We start from the raw sequence: 25,869 nt of genomic DNA, 5'->3' as shown, positions 1-25,869 counted from the left end.
CAGTGATCTTGCACCAGGAGGAAACCCAGTGCACAGTGAAGAGGGAAAGCAGATCCCACCAGTTTGTACAGCGGTGCCTTTGAGCTTTCCTGGAATCCAAGCTCTTCTCCCAGACTGAGGGACAATAGAGGCAGCAGACACCATGTAGTCACTCTCAGCCCCTGTCCGCAGAGGACCTGTCCCCTGGAATTGGCTCCTGTTGGCCGGTAAGGAAGGAACAATCCCTAGGGTGTGGACTGAAGCAGGAAACACAGAGACTTGCTAAGGTATCCTAGGGAGAACAGCGCTCTGAGAGTGGAGGGACAGCTTCTGTGTGGACCTGAGGGGAGAGGACAGGGTGGCAGAGTAGGATGGGTAAGGGAGATGGGTAACAGATAACAGGGAAATCTCATGATCTGGAAGAAGTGTGGTGCAGGGAAACTTCAGTTGCTGTAAATTCCTAAGTTATTCATCACTGAGTATTGAATTTTGGAAACTGACCATAATAATAACAATTTATGTCAGGTGGCACCAGAGAAAAACTTAATCAGGGGTGCTAAACATCATCCTTACCACCAGCCTCAGGAGAAATACAACCCAAGAGGTGCAGGACTCTGGGAACATTCATTACCCCACAGGTATTTGCAGCCTGTTGCAGGCACTGGGGATGCAAGATCTGACAAGCCCCTGTCCCCATGGACCTCACGTTCTGTGGGTGGAGAGAGATAAGAAAATATCTACATGTGATGGCAGGTACCCACAAGTGTTATAAAAAGAACAGCAGAGCAGAGACAGGTCAGAACGTGATTAACAGAGAGTCTTTAGAGAATTTTTCCATGAAGGTGCCTCCCATGGACACCCCTAAGTGTCAGCAGGGATCTGAGGGCAGTGAGTGGGTGAGCCGAACAGACATCTGGAAAAGAGACTGAGAAAAAGAAAAAGGAACCCGGTTCACAGGTGCTGAAGTATTGGTGGTCATGCTGTTGACCTTGAACACTCACACACACACACACTCACACACACACACACACCAAGGCTGGGATGAAGAGATCAGTTCCAAATCCAGGGCCTCATCTTTCCATCCCAACATATACATCCAAGTATTGATCAATTTCTCTCTTCCCTCCTAGTTTCACTCTTGAATTTCTGGAGCCTGCCCACCACTGCCGAATTCGTTGTTTTGTCAAATAATGCTGTCAAAGGGAGGGATGTGATGCTACGTACCCGCAATGTGCCTCCTGATGTTAGATTCTTTATTTGGTACAGGGGAAAGGGGGCAAACTACAAACATGTGATTGCAAGTCTTGGAACGTTCCTAGGAAGACGTAGAACAGGGCCTGCACACAGCGGTCGAGTGCAAATAAACTTTGATGGATCCTTGGTGATAAATAAGGTCACCGAGAAGGACACAGGAGACTACACCTTAGTGGTCTACCATCCAGACTTAAAAAAAGAAATGAGATTTACACGGCTCAATGTATACGGTGAGTGATTGCCCTCTGACCTCTGGGTGTTGGGTGGGTGAACTGCACTTCACACACAGGACTGAAAGCCCTGGACTCTGCCTCCATCCCCCTCTGCATCATCTCCCAGGTTGGGTTTGGACATTGAGTGCAGGACACACACAGTGGAGACAATCTTTCTAAGATCAGAGTTCCCTTCCTGGATTCCAGCCCTGCAGACATTCTCCACAGAGCGAAGGGACAGTCTGATGGGAGTCGCTGAGCAGAGAGAGACCAGTCTCAGTCTGGTTCCCTCGGCCCCTCCCCATGGCCATGACCCTGAGAAAGACCCTGCAGGGCTCGGCCAGGGCCCATCCTGAGGAGCCCCCTGCAATCCTCATAAAGAAGCTCAGCTTTGCCAGCCCCGCCCAGACCCCTGCCCCAGGGTTTCTGACTCCAGGGACCCTGGGGAATCTTGTGTCAGGTTGGGGTTAACCTCCTGGGAAGGGCTGGGTGGGCGCCATGGTTTCCCAGGTGTTGGAGTCACAACGCTTTTGAGCTGCTCAGAAGCCAGACCTCAGCCCCATGAGCCACATCTGGATAGGGGTGGTGCTTCACCTGAGACTGTGTGTGGCTAGCAAGGATGGACAAGTTCGCCAGGCCATTTGTGAACTACACTGAAACATTTAGGAGAGTCCAGAGAAAGGTCAGAATCAAGGGGAACAAAAAGGAGGAAAGATGCTCCTGGCATCTCCTCATCAACCATGGATCAGCCCAGGAGACTCTCTTGGAGTTGGTCAATAATAGATGTTCCTAATTTGAGCAGCTCCCCTGTGCCTATGTTTATTCAGACACTGTGAATATTTTATTGTTAATACACTGACACCCTGGCAGTCAAGTGTTCATTATACTGAATTGAGAGGAAACCAAGACACAGGGAGATATAATCACTAAATCAGAGCCACACAGACAATGAGAGTGACTCAAGGTCTGTCTGCAGACATTACCTCTCCTCCATCCCAGAGGGATCCCTAAAGCAAACATTGGTTTAGATGAGTGATGGCAAACCATTTGAGCTGGCGTGCCAGCATTTTGAAAAACCTTAACTTAACTTTGGTGCCGTGTCACATATAGAAATTTTTTGATATTTGCAACCATAGTAAAACAAAGACTTATATTTTTGATATTTATTTTATATATGTAAATGCCATTTAACAGAAAAATCAGACAAAAAAAGAGTTTGCATGACGCCTCTGACACACGTGTCTTAGGTTTGCCATCACTGGTTTAGGTCTTCCCTTAGGCATCCACAGTTCAGAGAGAGAGACTGCAGTCTGGAAAATAACACGAAATGGAGAATTAATTTATTTGTACTCTAGAACCAAATTACCTGCAGTAACACTCAGTCAGTGCTGGGAACACCCAAACCTTCCCCTCAGGTGGCTGATACACCCCTCCATGCACTGGAGGTGAAAAAACTGAATTGTTTCCTGATGTGTTGGTGTCATTCCCCCTGGATATAAAGGAAAGGACTTTGCCTGCTCACTCCCCATTCACTCTTGTAACCAGCTAAGGGATGAAGATGTAACACTCGGTTGTTTTGATGAATTATGGAGAAATAAATGGCTACTGAAGGAAGGAATGAGCTAAAACATCTTCAGAGGCTGAAACCTGGATGCAGTCTTTGAAATGCTGGCCACATGGGAAAGGCTCCCTGTCACTCCAGGGGTTGAGACCCATGTTTCAGACCCTTTGCTGTTCTCTAGAGAAATAGTCCTTCTTGCTTTTGCTCTTAGGCCCTGGGGTATTAATAGTAAGTTTTGCATATGGGGGAATTTTAAGGTCTTTCCAAATTTCTATCTCATAACCACCAAACACAAATGGTCCACAAGGGTCCGAAAGTCAGCAACCCATGCTCCCCTCTTGCCATCCATCAACCCTTCTGCATCTGCACAAGCCTCACCTGCCCTCAGCAGAGGGAGAATGACTTTAATGACCAAGGGCAGAGCATATGGTTCTGCTGCCACAATCAGATCCTGCCTGTCCCTTCACTCCTTTCTGGCTCATTCCTTGGGCTCTGCTCTATCATTTATTGGCTCACTGGCTCATGTCAGTCACACTCACCTGGGAAGGCCTGACCCAACTCTTGTCCCTGGGGACTGAGTAGTCAACTGACCACAGGTTTGATCCTGCTCCCGTTTTATTTCTGCTCCATCTGAGTCTTTAAGATGTCCTGGGAAATGGTGTCTCTTAGAAACACACCTCAGCTGGGCAATGAAAGTCTGTGCAGCTAGAAAAAATTGCATTCAGCTGGTCAGTGAAGAACTAGGAGAGGTGTGGGAGGATTAGTGGGGCAGGAGGTGTCTCTAACTCTAGGTTCTCTGTTTTTCCACAACCAAATCTTGCTAATCTATTGACTGATTCCGTTCATTTGTTGAAAAGACTGTCCTTTCTCCATTGAACAGTCTTGGCTCCTGAGAAAGGCTGTGCTTTCTCCCAGACATAGAGGATTTAAGTTCTCTGAGGGCTCAGAGCTCCAGGCATTTGTCTTGTGATACATAGACCTGCCTTATTCCTTTAAGTTGGCTGAGAGGTGAGAGGTGCCAATTCTGACTGAAGAAGGCTTGGAGGACTCAAGTGTCTCACAGGGCAATGTTCTCCTGTTACCTGCTCAGTGGAGTTACCCAAGCTCAATATCACAAGCATCAACTTTGAGAGATTTGATTTATATTTTTCTAATGATAGTGATGTTGAGAACCTTTTCCTGGTCTTATTGACCATTTGTATATTTTCTATGGAGAAATGTGTATTCACAAGTTTTGCCCGTTTTTAAATCAGCTTATTTGGTGTTGCTATTGTTGAGTTGTAGGAGATCTTAATATATTCTGGATATTAACCTTTCGGTTAATATCCAACATTTACAACCAAGATGTGAAAAGACCTCCTGCCAGGACTTCAGGAGATGGTTTACATTTCTTTTCTGTAAAGCCCATTAACAAACACAGATGCCTATAATTCCTTCTTCTTTCTTAAAATCTCCCCAGTCCTTAGAAGATTTGCAAACTATTTTCTACCACTTCACAGATCACGGTTCACTCTGTTGATTGTGTCCTTGGATGAACAGGTTTCATTTTGTCAAAAATCTCAATAATCTAATCTTTTCTTGCCTGAGTTTCTAGTCTCATATTCAAGATATCACTGCCAAATCCAATGCCATACTGCTTACCCCTATGTTTTCTTCTGAGAGTTTTATCATTTTAGTTCTTAGCTTTAGGATTCAATCCATTTTGACTGAAATGTTGTGTATGTAGATATTGCTGTTCAACGGCATTTGTTAAAATAACTGTCCTCTCTCCATTGAACAGTTCTTGGCTCCTTTATCAAAACCATTTGATTGATTCTTTTCACAAATAGAAGTCTTTATGCCAGTGTAACTATTTTGGTTACTTTCCCTTTGTAGTAGGATTTGAAATTAGTAACTGTGAGACCTCCAATTTCAATTCATCCGTTGAAGATTGTTGCAAACGTTTGGAATCCATTGAAATTCCACATAAATTCTGGGATGGATTTTCTTTTATTTCTGAAAAAAGGTGTTTGGGATTTTGATAGGGATTGTTTCAAATATATAGATAGTTGGTGGTTTTGGAATCAATGAACATGGATTTCTTTCCAGTTATTTGTTTCTTACTTACTTTCAGAAATGTTTGGTAGTTTTCATTGTATTCATCTTCCTCCTTATTATGTTTAACCCTAAGTATCTAGTCTCTTTGATGCTATTGTAAATGGAACTGTTTTATTTATTTTATTTGAGGATTGTTCATTTTTGTTTAAATAATGGAAATGATGCTGAGTGTTGATTTTGTCTCTGAAAATTTCATCTTTTATATTAGTTATAATAGTTATTTTAGGTATGTATGTGGTGAAATCTTCAGGGTGTTCTACAATAAGATTATGTTGTCATTTTAAAAAGATATTTTCTTAATCCTTCTCTAAATTGGATAGCTCTTATCTCATCTTCTTGCCTGATTTTCCTGACTAGTTGGATTAGGGGAAAACAGCATCCTTGTCTAATTCATGACCTTAGTACTGTTTTCAGAGGTTCTCCGTGGAGTAATGTGTTAGCTGTGGACTTTCATGTGTGGCCTTTACCATACTTAGTAATTTCCTTCTATTCCTACAGTTCATGTCCTTTGTTAAAATCATAACCACTTCTCTTTAGTGATTTATTTTACCATTATATGCAATCAGCAGGCCTGGAAATAAAGTCCTGTTCAGACTGAGGAATCCTATAGATGGAACTTATCCAGATCCAAAGTCACGAAGACTGGGTTTGGCCATCTTTATTGCCTAATGAGTTATTTAACAACAAGAGACCCGGTGCACAAAAATTTGTGCACTCGGGGGAGAGGGGGCCCCTTAGCCTGGCCTGTGCCCTCTCGCAGTCTGGGACCCCTCGGGAGATAACGACCTGCTGGCTTAGGCCTACTCCCACGTGGCAGAGGCAGGCCCAATCCCTAGGTGCAGCTCCTGGTCAGGATCAGAGCAGGGCCGATTGGGGAGTTGGGGTGCCGCCCCCTGTCATACACAGAGCAGGGCGATCAGGAGGTTGTGATTCCACCCTCAGGAACGCTCAGTGTAGGGCCAATTGGGGCCTTGGGGCACCATCCCCTGTCACACTCAAGGCAGGGTCAATGGGGAGGTTGCGGCGCCACCTCCTGTCACTCACAGAGCAGGGCCCAACAGGGGTTTGGGGCTCTGTACCCTGTCAGGTATGGATCAGGGCCAATCAGGGGGTTGGGGCGGAGCCCCCTGTCATGCACAGAGCAGGGCCCATCAGGGGTTTGGGGAGCCACACTCTATCACCAACAGAGCAGGGCCGATCAGGGGGTTGGGGTGCCACCACTCTCACACTAAGGGCAGGGCCGATGGGGAGGTTATGGCTCTACCCAGTCACACACAGAGCAGGGCCCGTGGGGGCGGGGGTTTTGGGGTGCCGCACCCTGTCACACAAAGAGCAAGGCCGATCAGGGGGTTGGGGAGCCGCACGCTGTCACACACAGAGCCACAGGGCAATCAGGGGGTTTAGGCGCTGCCCCCTGTCACGCTGATCCAGGTGCCGGGAGGCCTCGCAGCTCCACTGATCCCGGTGCTGGGAGGCATATTACCCTTTTACTATATAGGGTAGAGGCCTGGTGCATGGGTGGGTGCCGGCTGGTTTGCCCTGAAGGGTGTCCTGGATCAGGGTGGGGGTCCCCACTGGGGTTCCTGGACAGCCTGGGTGAGGGGATGATGGCTGTTAGCAGCTGGTCACACACCCTTCAGTGTGGGGGTCCCCACTGGGGTGCCTGGCCAGTCTTGGTGAGGAGCTGAGGGCTGTTTTCAGGCTGGGGTGACTGAAGCTCCCAACCGCTCCTTTTTTTCTTTTTCCTTTTTTTATTCCTGGCCAGCTTTAGCTTTGAGGCTTGGCTCCAGCTCTTAGGCCTCTGCTCCTGAAAGTAGGTTTCTGGCCTTTGCTTACAATGTTGCGATCCTGCTGGCTGAAGCCCAGCAGGTTTCTGGGGTTTTGTTTAGCTTCTATGTTTGTTACATAGTTGCTTGCAGCTCAGAGGCCTGCAGCAGCAGACAGGGAACGTTGGAGTCCTCCGTCACTGGAGCAAGCAAGCCTCATGTTAGTTTCAAGCTGCCTGGCTGCCGGCCGCCATGTTGGCTGACAGTTAATTTGCATATCACCCTGATTAGCCAATGGGAAGTGTAGCGGTCGTACGCCAATTACCATGTTTCTCTTTTATTAGATAGGATAGTTAAATGCCCATTCACTTTCTGTAAATTACCCTTGGCCCCAGTAGTGGGCAGAAGTGGTAATATTGCTTTTCCCGACATACATGGAATTTTTAAGTCAAAAGAACTTGTAGGAATGGGTCAGTAAAAGCACATGAGAGGAAAACTCCACCTTACAGTGAGGTTATAGGACACGTGGACGGGGAAAGATTTCCCTGTGTTGATACTACAAAGATGTCTATGGGAACAGGTCAGGGGTGATCTGGGTTCAGAGAACAGGTGCAACCCTTTCCCTACACATCGTGCCCTGAACAAAGGCAATTGTCCTTCTGAGGCGATCAGAACCATCCTCCAGTGACCTTACAGAGCTCACAGTGGACTCAGAGTGGCTAAGATGTCTGAGGAACTAGCATGGCCCAAGTCCCAAGCCCACTCTCAATAAGCCATGCTCTCTACTTCTCCACAGAGCCATTGAGAGTGCCCACCCTCCAAGCCAGCAACACCACAGTAAAGAGCATAAGGATTCCGTGGTCCTCACCTGCTGCACAAATGCAGAATCCACCCAGTGGTTCTTCAATGGCATAAATCTGCGGCTGACGGAGCGGATGAAGCTGTCCTCAAATGACACAACCCTCACCATAGACCCTGTCAGGAGGGAGGATGCTGGGAATTACCAGTGTGAAGTGTCCAACCCCATCAGTTCCGCTTACAGTGAGCCGGTTGAGCTGAATGTAAAATATTCGTGACCCACCTCCTCTCCTCTATGTTACTAAACTCTGAATAATCTTTTGTGCCCTTTAAATAGATTTGTTGTGAGGGTGGAAAGTCCTTAGAAGATTTGCACTGAGTCAATAAATGCTCAAAAAAGAGCGCTGACATTGTCATTATTGTTGAATTAAGGTGATAGTCAATACCAGACCCCACCTCTGTGTGGTCTAAGTTGTATCATCTCCACAGTGGAGGTGAAACCAAGTCTTTCAAGAGAATGGCAGTGGCTGTGTGAATACCCTGGGTGCAGGTGATGAGTTTGCATAAATCCAAACTCTGTCCCTCCTCCAGGGGGACATGTAGTGGATGCCCTGCCACTGTTGTCGGCAATGGGAATGGACAGAAGGACACCCATGTGGGTAACAACACTGACCTTTTTTTTTTCTCCCTGTTTGACTTATTTCAAAAAAGTTCTTAAGTCTTTTTGAGTATTTATATTTATATGGCTATAGACCTATTTGCATAATTAAATAGGACTCTGTTTTCCTTGTTAGTAGGGTATAAATGAAACCTTAGTAAAGCATCCTGCTTTGGTTGTAATGTATAACATACTGTGCAAAACTGACACTTTTCATTGAGATTTTGCATCCTGGAAATTGTCGTCAGTTTGACTCAAATAAACTCTTAAAAATTCTCTACAGGTTTAAATGTTTCGTACGTTGGCAGCTGAAAATTCCAAGCTTCTAATCAAGATTTGGCCTTTATGGCAACCTGTCCTCACCCTGCAACTATCCAGAGGCCTGTCAGGAGTTCCCTCATCGGGACAAAAGACACTCTTATTGCCCATATCACTCAGAAAATTTCAAGAATTTAAACTGCTCTATTCTAAGAACCAGGAAATATCTTTCTATAAAATCACATGAGGAAACTGAGGCTTTTTGAGGTGAGATCACTTGCCCAGAGTCACACAGCCTGCAAGTGGACTCAACCATGCCATGTATTGTCTATTGGCACTTGACATCTATGCTCCACCCGTTTCTATAGTTCCTCCTATACCAGAGGGACTGAAAGGTTAAATATAACCTTTCCCACTTCTAATGACTGGGAATCCAGGTGTGATTTAATTTCATTATCTGAGATGCACTTGTGTGGAGTTTGGACTCTGGGAGGGAGAAGGGGCTGTGATTCCTGCTCCTGGTGGCTGGGCTCTGCCGACAGAGCTTTATGTGAAGAAGCAGGTGTTTTTTCCCCTCTGGGTGGGGTGTGGCAGTGGGACCTTGAAACCAGACTTCCTGTATCAAATCCCTGACTTCCATTGCTCTGGCCATGCATTGGTTTTACATGCACCTATTTCTGTGTTAAAGACCTTGCTGCACAAATGTTAATGCCTGGTTTGCCTCTAATAGTCCAAAATGGGAATCAACACAATGTCCATGAATGGGCAAATGGCTAAACAAGTTTGGTGCATCCTACAATGGAATAGACCTGAGGGATTAAAAAGGAAATAACAATTTCAAGATAATGGCATTGATTTAAGAAGCTCACATTCGCCCAAAATTACACATTATATGATTCATATTATGAAAACTGCAGAACATGCAAACTCATCTATAATGAACGAAAGCAGATAAGAGTTGGAGGGAGTGGGAGAGGGACAGAGTGAGGAGATTATATGAGGGCCCGAGGAGGCTTTAAGAGTGAAGAACATGTTCATTTTCTTCATTGTAACAACTTCTCTGGTGCATTCATCTGGCAAAGCTTAATAATTTGTACACTTTGAATATGGTAAATTTATTATATGCCAATTAAATGTCAATAAATATGTGAAATTTAAATATACACACATGAAAAATATTGCTTAAAGTATAAGTTGAATATAAAATTCAAAACTGTAACGTGACTTTTTTCTTGCACATTTTTCAGCTTGTCCATCACAGTGGGGTGAGCAACTCCACAGCCTGCAGACTTCCTCAGGTGTCTGCTGGCCCCACTTTATTTTTTTTTATTTTTTTATTTTTTATTTTTTTTTATTGCTTAAAGTATTACAAAGGATATTACATATGTATCCATTTTATCCCCCCGCCCTAGAGAGTCCCTAGCCTCCCCTATCCCCCAGTGTCTTATGTCCATTGGTTATGCTAATATGCATGCATACAAGTCCTTTAGTTGATCTCTTACCCCCCTACCTCCTGCCCCCCAACCCTCCCCGGCCTTCCCGCTGCAGTTTGACAACCTGTTTGAGGCAGTTCTGCCTCTGTATCTATTATTGTTCAAAAGTTTATAATGGTCTCTATTGTCCATGAATGAGTGAGATCATGTGGTATTTTTCCTTTATTGACTGGCTTATTTCCCTTAGCATAATGCTCTCCAGTTCCATCCATGCCGTTGCAAATGGTAAGAGTTCCTTCCTTTTTACAGCAGCATAGTATTCCATCGTGTAGATGTACCACAGTTTTCTAATTCATTCATCTACTGATGGGCACTTAGGCTGTTTCCAGATCTTAGCTATGGTGAATTGTGCTGCTATGAACATAGGGGTGCATATATCCTTTCTGATTGGTGTTTCTGGTTTCTTGGGATATATTCCTAGAAGTGGGATCACAGGGTCAAATGGGAGTTCCATTTTCAGTTTTTTAAGGAAACTCCATACTGTCTTCCATAGTGGCTGCACCAGTCTGCATTCCCACCAGCAGTGCACAAGTGTTCCTTTTTCTCCACATCCTCTCCAGCACTTGTCGTTTGTTGATTTGTTGATGATAGCCAGTGTGACCGGTGTGAGATGGTACCTCATTGTTGTTTTGATTTGCATCTCTCGGATGATTAGTGACTTTGAGCATGTTTGCATATGTCTCTTGGCTTTCTGAAGGTCGTCTTTTGAAAGGTGTCTATTTAGGTCCTTTGCCCATTTTTTGATTGGATTGTTTATCTTTCTTTTGTTAAGTTGTATGAGTTCCCTATAAATTTTGGAGATTAGGCCCTTATCAGATATGACATTGGCAAATATGTTTTACCACACAGTGGGTTTTCTCATTGTTTTGTTGATGGTTTCTTTTGCTGTGCAGAAGCTTTTTATTTTGATGTAGTCCCATTTGTTCATTTTCTCTTTAGTTTCAAGTGCCCTAGGAGCTGTATCAGTGAAGAAATTGCTTCGGCATATGTCTGAGATTTTGTTGCCTTTGGATTCTTCTAGAATTTTTATGGTTTCCTGTCGTACATTTAAGTCCTTTATCCATTTTGAGTTTATTTTTGTGTATGGTGTAAGTTGGTGGTCTAGTTTCATTTTCTTGTATATATCTGTCCAATTTTCCCAGCACCATTTATTGAAGAGACTATCTTGGTTCCATTTTATGTTCTTGCCTCCTTTGTCAAATATTAATTGAGCATATTGGTTCGGGCCAATTTCTGGGCTCTCTATTCTATTCCATTGATCTATATGCCTATTCTTGTGCCAGTACCAGGCAGTTTTGAGAACAGTGGCTTTGTAATACAACTTGATATCTGGTATTGAGATCCCACCTACTTTGTTCTTTTTCAGGATTGCTGCAGCTATTCGGGGTCTTCTTTTATTCCAGATGAATTTTTGGAAAGTTCGTTCTAGATCTCTGAATGGGAAGTGCGTTGAATTTATAGATTGCTTTGGGTAGTATGGACATTTTAATGATGTTGATTCTACCAATCCGTGAACACGGTATGTTCTTCCATCTGTTTATGTCTTCCTCTATATCTTTTTTCAACGTCCTGTAGTTTTCTGAGTAGAGGTCTTTTACCTCTTTAGTTAAGTTTATTCCTAGGTAGCTTAATTTTTTTGGTGCAATGGTAAATGGGATTGTTTTTATAATCTCTCTTTCTGAAAGTTCACTATTGGTGTATAGAAATGCCTCAGATTTCTTGGGGTTAATTTTGTATCCTGCTACATTGCCAAATTCATGTATTAAGTCTAGTAGCTTTTTGATGGAATCTCTAGGGTTTTGTATGTATAATATCATGTCATCTGCAAATAAGGACAGTTTTACTTCCTCTTTTCCAATTTGAATGACTTTTATTTCTTCTTCTTGCCGAATTGCAATGGCTAACACTTCCAGTACTATGTTGAACAGGAGTGGTGAGAGGGGGCATCCCTGTCTTGTTCCTGTTCTTAGGGGAAATGGTGTTAGTTTTTGTCCATTGAGTATGATGTTGGCTGTGGCTGGCCCCACTTTAGCAGGACCCACAGCCCAGCAGGGACCAAACTCACCAGCATTATTCAGTCCACATTCCTTCGCACTCTTCACACTGCCCACAATGGACATTGAAAGCTCCACTATCCAGTCAGGTATCTGCCCACCAAGTCCAGTCCTGTGCAGGCAGCTCTTCCCCACCCCGCTCTGTCCAAAGGGTGAATGGCCACTCATGCTTCAGGTCTCAGCCAAGAGGTCACTTTCTCAGAAGTGCCTTCTGTGATTCTCAGACAAACTGAGACTGAAGTACATACAACTCTTTCTTCATGGTCCTTCTCTGGATTATAATTAACTCCTTAGTGTTGTGATTTTTCTGAGAGCCTGTATTTGTTACAAGGTAAACTCCATGAGCACAGGTCCCACCTATGTCCTGTTCTCTCAGGTCCCAGGGCCTATCCCAGACCTGACACATCACAGATGCTCAGTAAACACTCATTAAATGGATGAGGGAAACCACCCAATGGAAGCCTGTCACCTGTGTGACACTAGTGGTCAAACTATGTTGCTTATAGGCACGAAGACATTGGTGTCAGCATGGGAGGAGGCCACAAGTGTGTGGGGATGACCCAGGGATGGGTTTTTCCCCCTCACACAATCAGGGGGGCGGGAGATAGGACCAACTAAGAGTGAAGAGTCAGACCTTCGTTCATTCCCAGAAAATCACAGACCTCCCCATTTCCACCTTGTGAGTGATATCTCATATTCCTGGGGCCTGGAAATTAGCCTCTTTTCTTTGGCTTCTCACAGAGCCCTGACCTGGCAGACACTCTGGATCTTTCAGACCAGGTAGAGGTACTACCATGGGAAAGAGAGCTCACACTGACCTCAAAGGAATCCGGGGATGACTCTCAAACAAACATTCCCTGGTCTGTGGGACACCTGCCTTTAGTCCCTGAACATCTCACCCACCCACGATGTCCTGGGGAGCAAGGAGAACTTCGGCACCAAGGTGGGACAGGAGAACCCAGGATCTGGGGTTGCTTCCATCTCAGAGGAGTGAGGGTCCCACAGGGGCCTCCCCTCCCCTAACAGAAGGACACACAGCTCCTGTGGTTGACACTCCAAGTGGAGCTGCTTCAGATCCTGGGCCGTGGGGGAGGACTATAGCAGAGGATGGACAGGGACACAGGTGACTTGGATGCAACACCCCAATGTGATAATGGAGACACACAGTGCATTTGGGGGATCAGCCCTCCAGTTTGGCACACTCATCTAAAAGCCTCAGAGGGGACATCACCAGGTTCTGTAATTGAAACCTTTTGGACAGAGAGTTCCTCCTGAAACAGCACATCCACCAGAGGGACAGTTCTCATGACACTGGACTCATAATCCTCTGGACCCTCAGCCCCTCTGAGATGGAAGCAGCCCCAGATCCTGTCCTTTTACTGGGCTCACCCTACTCTGGGATGGAGTCTGAAGGCCTGGGACCCACAGTGACTGGACCCCGGCTGACTGGCCTTTAAGCTTGAAGGCCAGAGCGCACCTCTGCCCAGGTGTCAGGGTCAGTTCTCATTCTCTGGTCAGCATCCTTGGTGCAGGACCTGACATTGGCTGCAGGTCTCCTTCTGTTCTCCAGTGGCCGACAGTTAGACACACAGACAACACAGGGAATTCACACATGAACCTGGCTTTGTCTAAGGAGCTGGAGAAGGGCCTTATTTCCATGCCCTGCTCCCACTGATGCTTTTGGACTCTGCCCTCATGACTGCTGTATCCCACCTGCTACTTCAAGGTACTGTGAATAAAACAACAACAACAACAAAAAAAATGGGCTGTAAGTAAGCCTGACAAGCCCAGCAGGTCACATGACAGGCCTGACAAGCTCAGTGATCAAAAATAACTGCACAGGATGGTCTGATCACAAATTCCTACCTGGGCAGGTTATGGCAGCTAGTCATCTCCCAGGCCTACAGCTTCCTTAGCAAAGGTCAGACTTTACGTTAAGTGAACCCTGTTCCCTGTTCTTATGCATATTGGATAACATACCTTTGATACATCAGAGTAGTTGTTCTTTTGCAAGATGATTTGAAAGCACAGACTCTGGGACCAGCATATGAGACAACATACTTCTTTGGTTACCTGGTTCCTTGCACAACCTCTCTATGTGCTATAAATGTTAATTACCCTGGACCCACCAAAGTTAAAAAAAAAAAAGGGCTTACTCCATTTTGCTATTTACCAATTCCTGAGATTTCTACACTTCCTAATGGATTTTATACAATCTCTCCATCTTCTTTTTATTTATTATAATGTATAAAATAAGTTGCACAACTGCCAAGCTCAGAATTAGATATCTTGTTCCAGGCATATGACGTTAGCTTGGTTCAATTATACTCATGAAAATCTTCACAGGTTGAGAAGTTTCTTACTTTACAGGCCCAAGAGCACCTACTTTCTCAGGGATCTATTTGCTGCTACCTGTCCCATGCCTGGCACCACCCATGAACAAAATGGGGAAATGAAAGGAAACTCCCCCAGGCAGAGGACAGACACCAGCCCAAGGTCAGGGAGTACCAGGACAGGCTCAGCCAACAGAGAGGGAGGGTCTCCCAGAAACTACCCCTGACGACCAGGGAGCCCACAGCCACCCGAGCTCCCACCACAGTCCTCTCTTCTCAGGACATGCAGGGCACCTTCCACTTCTCTCCCAGGAACTGCAGGGTCTTCTGAGACTCCTGGTCCTGGGTCTCTATCCCTGGAAGCAAAGGCCAGGCTGGTGACAACCTGAGATAGAGGGAGGATCCCCTGTGTAGTCATCACCCAGCTTGACCCCTTCTCACCTGCAGTCACCTCTGCGGCATTCCAGCTGGGAGGAAATCCAACCTTCCCAGAACATTTGAGAACACTGGGCCGAACTGGTGCCCAGCTGGGTTTCTCTGTCACAAACAAAAATAATCCCCAGTATGGGGCCTGTGGGCCTCTCCGTGTGGTGCTGAAAGACGCAAGACCAAGACACAGCAGAGTCCAATGCTGGGGTGAGAGGGTCATTCTTTCAGGAGACACGTGGCCCCATCAGCCTTGCTGTTGCAAGTGGGCTCCACAGGCCAGTAAGACCCACCATCCCTGAGAGCTCATCAGATGCAGAGTCTCTGGTCCACTGCACACCTGCAGAGTCAGAATCTGCATTTTAACAGGATGTGGAGACCCTCCCTGTGCACAGGAGAGAGGGAGGGTTGTCCCATCACCACATCACCAGATCTCATTCTGGTTGGGCATCCACATTAGCTGGAAAGCTGCTGAAGCAGCATCGATAGTGTCACCTGACCATTGAAATGTGTACAAAGTTTCACAGGTGATCCAATACACAGCAGTGGTGACAGTCCTGTGACAAGAGTTCCTGAGGTGGCCCTAGAACTCCTGCTCTGAAGCGAAAAGTCAAATGTGAAAGAGAGAGGGCTGTGGGGGAGGCTACTGTGCACCTGACTGGGAGCCATGGGGAATGCGTATGACCTGGATACCCCAGGCTGGTGTTTTTGAAAACAGAGCACGTGAGTATTTGTGTGTGTTCAGATACCTCAGCTGCTACAAGGCAACCAAAATTTAGAGTGATGGTAAGCGGGAAGGAGGAAGAAAGGGTGGCAAAAATGAGGGGAGGAGGAGGTGGGTCCTTGGCACAAACTCCGCCCTCGTCCACGTGAGCAGGTAAGTGATCTTGCACCAGGAGGAGGCCCGATGCACAGTGAAGAGGGACAGCAAATCCCACCAGTTTGTACAGCGGTGCCTTTGAGCTTTCCTGGAATCCAAGCACTTCTCGCAGAGGGAGGGACAGTGCAGGCAGCAGACACCATGGACTCACTTTCAGCCCCTATCCGCAGAGGACCTGTTCCCTGGAATTGGCTCCTTTTGGCTGGTAAGGAAGGAACAATCCCTGGGGGTGGAGTGAAGGAGGAAACACGGGGACTTGCTGGGGTCTCCTGGGGAGAACAGCGCTCTGAGAGTGGAGAGAGGGCTTCTGTGTGGACCTGAGGGGAGAGGACAGGGGGCAGAGTAGGATGGGTAAGGGAGATGGGTAACAGGTAACTGGGAAATCTCATGATCTGGAAGTGGAGTGGGGCAAGGAAACTTCAGTGCTGTTAATTCCTAAGTTATTCATCACTGTGTATTGAATTTTGGAAAGTGACCATAATAATGAAAATTTATGTCTGGTGGAACCAGAGAAAAACTTAATCAGGGGTGCTAAACATCATCCTTACCACCAGCTAAGGAGAAATACACCCCAAGAGGAGCATTACTCTGGGAACATTCATTCATCCACAGCTATTTGCAGCCTATTGCAGGCACTGGGAATGCAAGATCTGACAAGCCCCTGTCCACATGGAGCTCATGTTCTGTGGGTAGAGAGAGATAAGTAAATATCCACATGTGATGGCAGGTACCCACAAGTTTTATAAAAAGAACAATAGAGCATTGACAGGTCAGAAGTGATTAACAGAGAGTCTATAGGGAAGTGTTCCATGAAGGCGCCTCCCATGGACACCCCTAATTGTTAGCAGGGGACTGAGGGCAGTGAGTGGGTGAGCTGAACAGACACCTGGAAAAGAGACTGAGAAACAGAAAAAGGAACTGGTTCACAGGTGCTGAAGTATTGGTGGTCATGCTGTTGACCTTGACCACACTCACAATCTCACACTCACACACACACACACCAAGGCTGAGATGAAGAGACCTGTTGAAATCCATGCCCTCATCTTTCCATCCCAACATATACATCCAAATATTGATCAATTTCTCTCTTCCCTTCTAGTTTCACTCTTAAATTTCTGGAGCCTTCCCACCACTGCCCAACTCACTATTGTGTCAACCGATGCTGCCGAAGGACAGGATGTGACTCTACATGTCTGCAATATGCCTCCCGATGGTAGAGGCTTCATGTGGTACAGGGGGGAAGGGGAAAAGTTCAAAAATAAAATTGCACGCCTTGGATTGTTCCCAGGACATAGAGCAGGGCCTGCACACAGCGGTCGAGAGCAAATAAACTTTGATGGATCCTTGCTGATAAAGAGGGTCACCCTGGAGGACACAGGAATCTACACCCTAGTAGTCTACCTTCCAGACTATAAAAAAGAAATAGGATTTGGACGGCTCAATGTATACGGTGAGTGATTGCTCTCTGACCTCTGGGTATCAGGTGGGTGAACACACAGGAATGACAGCCCTGGACTCTGCCTCCATCCCCCTCTGCATCATCTCCCAGGTTGGGTTTGGGAATTTGGTGCAGGACACACACAGTGGAGACAAACTTTCTAAGATCAGAGTTCCCTTCCCGGATTCCAGTCCTGCAGACATTCTCAAAAGTGAGAAGGGCCAGTCTGATGGGAGTCGCTCAGCAGAGAGAGACCAATCTCAATCCGGTTCCCTCACTCCCTCCCCATGACCATGACCATGACCATGACCATGACCATGACCATGACCATGACCATGACCATGAGAAAGACACTGCAGGGCTCGGCCAGGGCTCATCCTGAGGAGCCCCCTGCAATCCTCATGAAGAAGCTCAGCTTTGGCAGCTCCGCTCAGACCCCTGCCCCATGTTTTCTGACTCCAGGGACCAAAGGGATCCTGTGTCAGGTTGGTGTTAACCTCCTGGGAAGGGCTGAGTGGGCGCAATGGTTTCCCAGGTGTTTGAGACACAAAAGCTTTTGAGCTGCTCAGAAGCCAGAGCTCAGGCCCATGAGCCACATCTGGATAGGGGTGGTGCTTCACCTGGGATTGTGTGTGGCTAGCACAGATGGGCAAGGTCGCCAGGCCATTTGTGAACTACACTGAAACATTTAGGAGAGTCCAGAGAAAGGTCAGAATGAATCACAGGGAAGAAAAAGGAGGAAAGATGCTCCTGGAAGCTCCTTATCCACCAGGGATTAGCCCAGGAGTTTCTCTCTTGGAGTTGATCAATAACAGATGTCCCTCATTTGAGCAGCTCCCCTGTGCCAATGTTTAGTCAGATACTGTGAATATTTTATTGTTAACACACTGACACCCTGGTAGTCAAATATTCATCGTACTGCATTGAGAGGAAACCAAGGCACAGGGAGATATAGTCACTAAAGCAGAGCCACACAGACCATGAGAGTGACTCAAGGTCTGTCTGCAGCCATTACCTCTCCTCCAGCCCAGAGGGATCCCTAAAGCAAATATTGGTTTAGATCTTCCCTTAGGCATCCCCAGTTCAGAGAGAGAGACTGTGGTCTAGAAAATAACACAGAATGGAGAATTAATTTATTTGTACTCTAGAACCAAATTACCTGCAGTAACAATCAGTCAGTGCTGGAAACACCCAGACCTTCCTCTCAGGTGGCTGATCCACTCCTCCCAGCACTTAAGGTGAAACCACTGAATTGTTTCCTGATGTGTTGGTGTCACTCCCACTGGATATAAAGGAAAGGACTTTGCCTGCTAGCTCCCCATTTTACACATGTAACCAGCTAAGTGATCAAGATATAACACTCGGTTGTTTTGATGAATTAGGAAGAAATAAATGGATACTGAAGGAAGGAATGAGCTAAAACCTCCTCAGAGGTTGAAACCTGTATGCAGAGTCCTTGGAATTCTGGCCACATGGGAAAGGCTCCCTGTCACTCCAGGGGTTGAGACCCATGTCTCAGACCCTTTGCTATTCTCTCGAGAAATAGTCTTTCTTCCTACTGCTATTAGGCCCTGGGGTATTAATAGTAAGTTTTGCATATAGGGGAATTTTAAGATCTTTCCAAATTTCTATCTCATAACCACCAAACACAAATGGTCCACAAGGATCAGAATGTCAGCAATCCATTCTCCCCTCTTGCCATGCATCACCCCTTCTGCATCTGCACAAGCCTCACCTGCCCTCCACAGAGGGAGAATGACTTTAATGACCAAGGGCAAAGCATATGGTTCAGCTGCCACAATCAGATCCTGCCTGTCCCTTCACACTTTTCTAGGTCATTCCTTGGACTATGCTCCATCATTTATTGGCTCACTGGCGCATGTCAGTCACACTCACTTGGGAAAACCTGACCCAGCTCTTGGCCCTGGCGTCTGAGTAGTCAACTGACCACAGGTTTGATCCTGGTCCCCTATTTTATTTCTGCTGCAATCTGAGTCTCTAAGTCTTAGAGTCAAAGATGTCCTGGGAAATGGTGCCTCTTAGAAACACACCTTGGCTGGGCAATGAAGGTCTGTGCAGCGAGAAAAAATTGCAGTCAGCTGGTCAGTGAAGAACTAGGAGAGGTCTGGGAGGATTAGGGGGGCAGGAGGTGTCTCTAACTCTCAGTTCTCTGTTTTTCCACAGCCAAATTCTGCTAATCTATTGAATGGTTCCCTTCATTTGTTGAAAAGACAGTCCTGTCTCCATTGAACGGTCTTGGCTCCTGGGAAAGGCTGTGCTTTCTCCCAGACATAGAGGATTTAAGTTTTCTGAGGGCTCAGAGCCCCAGGCATTTGTCTTGTGATATGTAGACCTGCCTTATTCCTTTAAGTGGGCTGAGAGGTGAGAGGTGCCAACTCTGACTGAAGAAGGCTTGGAGGACTCAAGTGTCGCACAGGGCAGTGTTCTCCTGTTACCTGCTCAGTGGAGTTACCCACACTCAATATCACAAGCATCAACTTTGAGAGATTTGATTTATATTTTTCTAATGATAGTGATGTTGAGCATATTTTCCTGGTCTTATTGACCATTTGTATATTTTCTATGGAGAAATGTGTATTCATGAGGTTTGCCCATTTTTAAATCAGCTTATTTGGTGTTGCTGTTGTTGAGTTTTAGGAGATCTTTATATATTCTGGATATTAACCCCTCATCCAATTAATGATTTCCAAACTATTTTCTATCATTTCACAGATCACCATTCACTCTGTTGATTGTGTCCTTGGATGAACTGAACTTTTCCATTTTGACAAAAATCTAAATTATCTAATCTTTTCTTGCCTGAGTATCTAATTTCATATTCAAGAAATCACTGCCAAATCCAATGCCATACTGCTTACCCCTATGTTTTCTTCTACGAGTTTTATAATTTTAGCTCTTACCTTTAGTATTCAATCGATTTGACTGAATTTTTGTGTAACTGTGAGACCTCCAATTTCAATTCATCCTTTTTAAGATTGTTGCAAATATTTGGGATGCATTGAAATTCCACATAAATTCTGGGATGGATTTTTTATTTCTGAAAAAATTTAATTATGATTTTGATAGGGACTGTTTCAAATATGTAGATAGTTGGTGGTGTTGGAATCGATGAACATGGATGTGTTTCCAGTTATTTGTTTCTTCTTTACGTTCAGAAATTTTTGGTAGTTTTCAGTGTATTCATCTTCCACCTAATTATGTTTAACCCTAAGTATCTAATCTTTTTGATGATATTGTAAATGGAACTGTTTTCTTTATTTTATTTGAGGATTGTTCATTTTGGTTTAGAGAATGGAAATGATTCTGAGTGTTGATTTTGTCTCTGGCAACTTCATCTTTTATATTAGTTATAATAGTTATTTTAGGTATGTATTTGGTGAAATTTTCAGGGTGTTCTACAATAAGATTATGTTGTCATTCTAAAAAGATATTTTCTTATTCCTCTCTAAATTGGATAGCTCTTATATCATCTCCTTGCCTGACTTTCCTGACTAGTTGAATTAGGGGGAAAACAGCATCCTTGTCTTATTCATGATCTTAGTACTCTTTTCAGAGGTTCTCCGTGGAGTAATGTGTGAGCTGTGGACTTTCCTGTGTGGTCTTTACCATATTAAGTAATTTCCTCCTATTCCTACAGTTTCTGTCTTTTGTTAAAATCATAACTACTTCTCTTTAGTATTTTATTTTATCATTATATGCAATCAGCAGGCCTGGAAATGAAGTCCTGTTCAGACTGAGGAATCCTATAGATGGAACTTATCCAGGTGCAAGGTCATGAAGACTGAGTTGGCCATCTTTATTGCCTAATGAGTTATTTAACCATAATTAAATGCCTTCTCACTTTCTGTAAAGTCCTCTTGGCCCCAGTAGTGGTTAGATTGCCTTTCCCAACATACATGGAATACTTAAGTCAAAATAACTTCTAGGAAAGGGTCAGTAAAAGCTCATGAGAGGAAAACTCCACCTTACAGTGAGGTTATAGGACATGTGGGCTGGAAAAGGGTACCCTGTGTTGATACTACAAAGATGTCTATGGGAACAAATCAGGGGTGATCTGGGTTCAGAGAAGAGGTGCATCCTTTTCCCTACACATCGTGCCCTGAACAAAGGCAATTGTCCTTCTGCAGAGATCAGAACCATCCTCTGGTGACCTTACAGAGCTCACAGTGGACTCGGAGTGGCTCAGATGTCTGAGGAGCTAACATGGCCAAGGTGCAAAGCCCACTCTCAATTAGCCATGCCCTCTATTTCTCCACAGAGCGAGTGAGAGTGCCCACCCTCCTAGCCAGCAACACCACAGTCAAGGAGCATAAGGATTCTGTTGTCCTGATCTGCGGCACAGATGCAGCCTCCATCCAGTGGTTCTTCAATGGCATGACCCTGTGGCTGACAGAGCGGATGAACCTGTCTTGGAACGACAGAATCATCACCATAGACCCTGTCAGGAGGGAGGATGCTGGGAATTACCAATGTGAAGTGTCCAACCCCATCAGTTCCGCTGAAAGTGAGCCAGTTGAGCTGGATGTAAAATATTAGTGACCCTCTTCCTCTCCTATATGATACTATTCTCTGCATAATCTTTTTTGCCCTTTAAATAGATTTGCTGTGAGGATGGAAAGTCCTTAGAAGATTTGCATTGACTCAATAAATGCTCAAAAAAGAGAGCTGACATTGTCATTATTGTTGACTTAAGATCATAGTCTATACCAGATCCCACCTCTGTGTGGTCTAAGTTGTACCATCTCCACAGTGGAGGTGAAACTGAGCCTTTCAAGAGAATGGGAGTGTCAGCGTGATTACCCTGGGTGCACGTGATGAGTTTGCATAAATCCAAGGTCTGTCCCTCCTCCAGGGGGACATGTAGTGGATGCGCAGCCACTGTTGTTGGCAATGGGAATGGACAGGAGGACACCAATGTGGGTAAAAACACTGATCTTTTTTTTTCTCCCTGTTTGACTTATTTCAAAAAAGTTCTTAAGTCTTTTTGAGTATTTTTATTTATATGGATACAGACTTACTTGCATATAGTAAATAGGACTCTGTCTTCCTTGTTAATAGGGCATAATTGGAAACCTTAATAACACAACCAAGGCTTTGGCTCAAATGTCCCAGTTCAGACTGATGCCCACAGAAATAGAAATGACCTCACCTTTCATGGAGCTAAATTTGACCTGCGGGGTTTTTTGGAATCTCTTGGAGATGAGGGCATTATCCAAAGCTAGAGGGTAAGGCTTCCTAACCTCAGGAGGCTGTTAGAACTCCCATCTTCAGTATCATAGAAAAACCTGCATCAAGGCAAACTATGTGGTAAATGTCAGTTCCTCTGCACTTAGGTCACTAATCAGGCCAAATCCAGTGACACCAGCCATGGTGTATGATGGAGAATACTCTTCTTCCTTGGACGTGACCTGTGGTCAAAAGGAAGGTGACTGTAGAGAGCAATGTCATGTCTCCATGCAGAACTCTAGCAGCACAACATTCTGAAAGATCAGATCCTGGCTGTGTTCAGGAACTCCCCTCTACTTTGCATCTGTTTATACATTGCTGGGAAATTGCAACTCTTTATACATTGCTGGAAATGATAAAGATGTCAACTCGGTCTTAGCTAAAAGAGATTTAGTTGTGTTTCCCTCCACTTGCAGAAAGCAGTTTTGTTCTGAACTGGAAGCCTTAATATTCCCTCAGAGTAACTAACCTTTACACAGTTTCTTCCTGACAACATGCCTCTGTCTACCATCCTTAGACCATTTCTTTCATAAATGTAATTAGTATTTGCAGGTTCTTTCTCTGCAGTTTTGAAATATACATTTGTCCTCAAAAACTTCTTGCCAGTGTTATGACTCAGAGAATAACTGTCTCAAGGACCTGGCCCCATCCATTTGAAATTTGATCCTCCTGGTGTCCCTGTGTCCCAGTCTCTGAGGGACAGTAGGAGCCTAACTTAGGTGGGGACATTTACAACCAAAATGTGAAAAGACCTGCTGCCTGTTCTTCAGGAGATGGTTTACATTTCCTTTTTGCAAAGCCCATTAGCAAACACAGATGTCTATAATTCCTTCTTCTTTCTTAAAATCTCCCCAGCCTTTTCTTTCAGGGGTGCTGAGTTTCATCTACCTGTACCTAGCTGATCCTGCCATTCTGCTCACATTGTCAATTCTTACCCTATTTTCAAATCTTCCAATTTCTTTCCTTATCAGGCTAAAATCCTCCACATAAAGGTCTTCAGTTTTCAGGCCGTGCTTCAGACCTGGCATCCACAGCAGCATCTAACGTGACTTCTTAGATGCTTTTGAGGCTCCAGGTTGCCTCAGGATGGCCTTTGTACCAGCATCTGAGAAGACATGCAGTCCTGAAAGGGCACACGTCCACAGGGACCAAGCCAACAACACTGTTCACATTCAAGTTCACTGCACCTTCAAGGAACAAGTTCACAGAGATTTTAACAAATATTCTTTCTGGAACCTAAGAAACTCTAGTAAACATGCAGGTCCCAGACATGTCAGCCACCCACAGGCTGTCATTAAAAGATGCTGTTTTGTGTCCCCCGTGACCTGGAGCTCAGGCCAGACAGGTGTCCTCATACTTTTTTTTCTTCATTGATTTTACAATCACAATCCCAGGTGCCTGTTCATAGAGAATCCACATCCAGAACCTGGAAAATGCAAATAAATCTTTCCTGTATCTTGTGGCCTCTGGAGTATTTAGTTATACTCCTTTGAAACTTAGGAAGAAGCGGATTGTGGGTAAGCAGAAGTGGTCATTTAGGGGGGCTGTTGAGTGAAAGGATCTGTTCAGAGCCAGGATGATAAATAGTAAAGCCTGTGGGATTGGAGTTGTTAGGCATTATATGAGGTCAAGGGGACCTAAAGGTGTCCTTCAGGTTGGCTCTTTTTAGGAGGGTTCTGGGTGGGGCTGAGGGATATGAGTGAGGGGCTACCTTCTACCTGTTGAGTGAGAAGCCGCTGGAGCTGGTGTAGTGAAGTGGGAGTGCCGTTCTCCCAAACTTGGGTGGGCGAAAGGGGTGAGACACAGGGTTGGGGGAAAGGGTAAGGTTCTTGAAGTTTCATATTAGTGTCCTGACAATTGGGACAAGAGGGAACAAAAAATATACTGGCTGGCAAGAGTTACAGAATAGACATAAAATAAGAAACAAGAAGGAAAAGCAGATGAGAATCTTGTAGGGAGCTAGGTATCTGAAGAGTGAGGAGGGATGGGGACACCATGAATGCAGAAGATGAGCCTAGAGAATGTGGCATTTGAGCCAGGAAATTAGTTGAAGTCCTGGGTAGTCAGACTAGAACAGGGGTTGGCATGGAGGCTGGGGAAAGTGGGGAATGCAGGGCAGGCTTGAGGGTGAGGACCAAATTGAGGGCCAGAGGTATCCATCCTCCAGATCCAACCCAGGAGAGTTGTGTGTATTTGGCTCTCAAAGCAGTTTCCCCATGGCCTGGGAGAGCCATGAAAGGCCAATATCACCTCTATACACCAAGACTTGCCTCAGCTGAGCAAACATGTTAGCCATGTCCCAGGGGATTTGTGTGACAGTGAGTAAGCCTGACCAGGAGCCTGGGGACAGGCAAGGAAAAGGCTGATGGTATGTGTGTGTTGGGGGAGGAGAAATTGAGGGCTGGCATGAACTTGGAATGTGTGGAGCATTTTCCTTCTTTGTTGACTAGTGAGAGTAAATTTCTGTGATTCCACAGGTAAGAGATATGTGGTAGGTCACAGGGATGGAGTGGTAGGCACCCAACTGTCCTTGTCTAATCCAGGATGTGTCACTTCCATCTGTGATGGATGCTTCTCTCCTCACCTAAACTTATGTTGGTGGTTGTGGTAGAACCCAGGTTATGATGAGAAGTTCTGCCAACCTGGTCACATTATAGACATGTTCAGACTCACCATCTCTCCTCAGGCTTAGAAGACTGTTGGGAGCTGTTGTTTTTTTGCTGTAGAAGATATGTCCTTGTTCACAATGAGTCTGCCTAGGAGTAATTATTTTATTAGGTCTCACCAGAGGTTTCACAAAGCACCTTCCATTCTTCTAACATCAATTAGCAACTTGTCCTTTTCTCTGGAGGGTACATCTAGCATGGCCCAGACTAGTGGAGCCATAGATGTGGCAGATCCCTGAATGGTCACAGATGTGGATGGCCCTATAGCTCATACTTTGCTTAAACTGCTGATCACAAGAGCTGATCCTGTCTCTGGTGTCACTGTCTTCACTGATGTCATTGTCTTAGAACATCAACGTTAGCAGGCATCACTTCCATCCTTTGGTGCACACGTGACTGACTAAGGCATTTAGAAACTTACAGTTTTGTTTTTCTTTAGCAGGAAAGCCTCTAGTTCTCGCCATTTTTATGACTTGAGTTTGGCATTGAATTAACCTGGACAATGAACACATCCATTTGCCCTGGTAGGGAGGGCCGCTTCATGGGCTGGTAATTTGTGCAAACACTTAGAAGAGCCTGTGGTAGGTTTAATAGTTTGCTTTTGACATTCTGAAATTCTAAATTTGAACAAAGAGCCATGAACTTTCATGTGACATTTCATAGTCCTGCCGCTACACCTGACCATTGGTTGGGAAAATTCTGTAATGTGACCACCAGAGAGTAGTACAGCAGCAAGGAAACCTGGAGAA

Source organism: Myotis daubentonii, chromosome 15 (genome assembly GCF_963259705.1).
Source record: "Myotis daubentonii chromosome 15, mMyoDau2.1, whole genome shotgun sequence".
In the NCBI taxonomy this organism is placed as follows: domain Eukaryota; kingdom Metazoa; phylum Chordata; class Mammalia; order Chiroptera; family Vespertilionidae; genus Myotis; species Myotis daubentonii.
The sequence above is the reverse complement of the archived record's forward strand: the minus strand, read 5'-3'. Positions refer to the sequence as shown.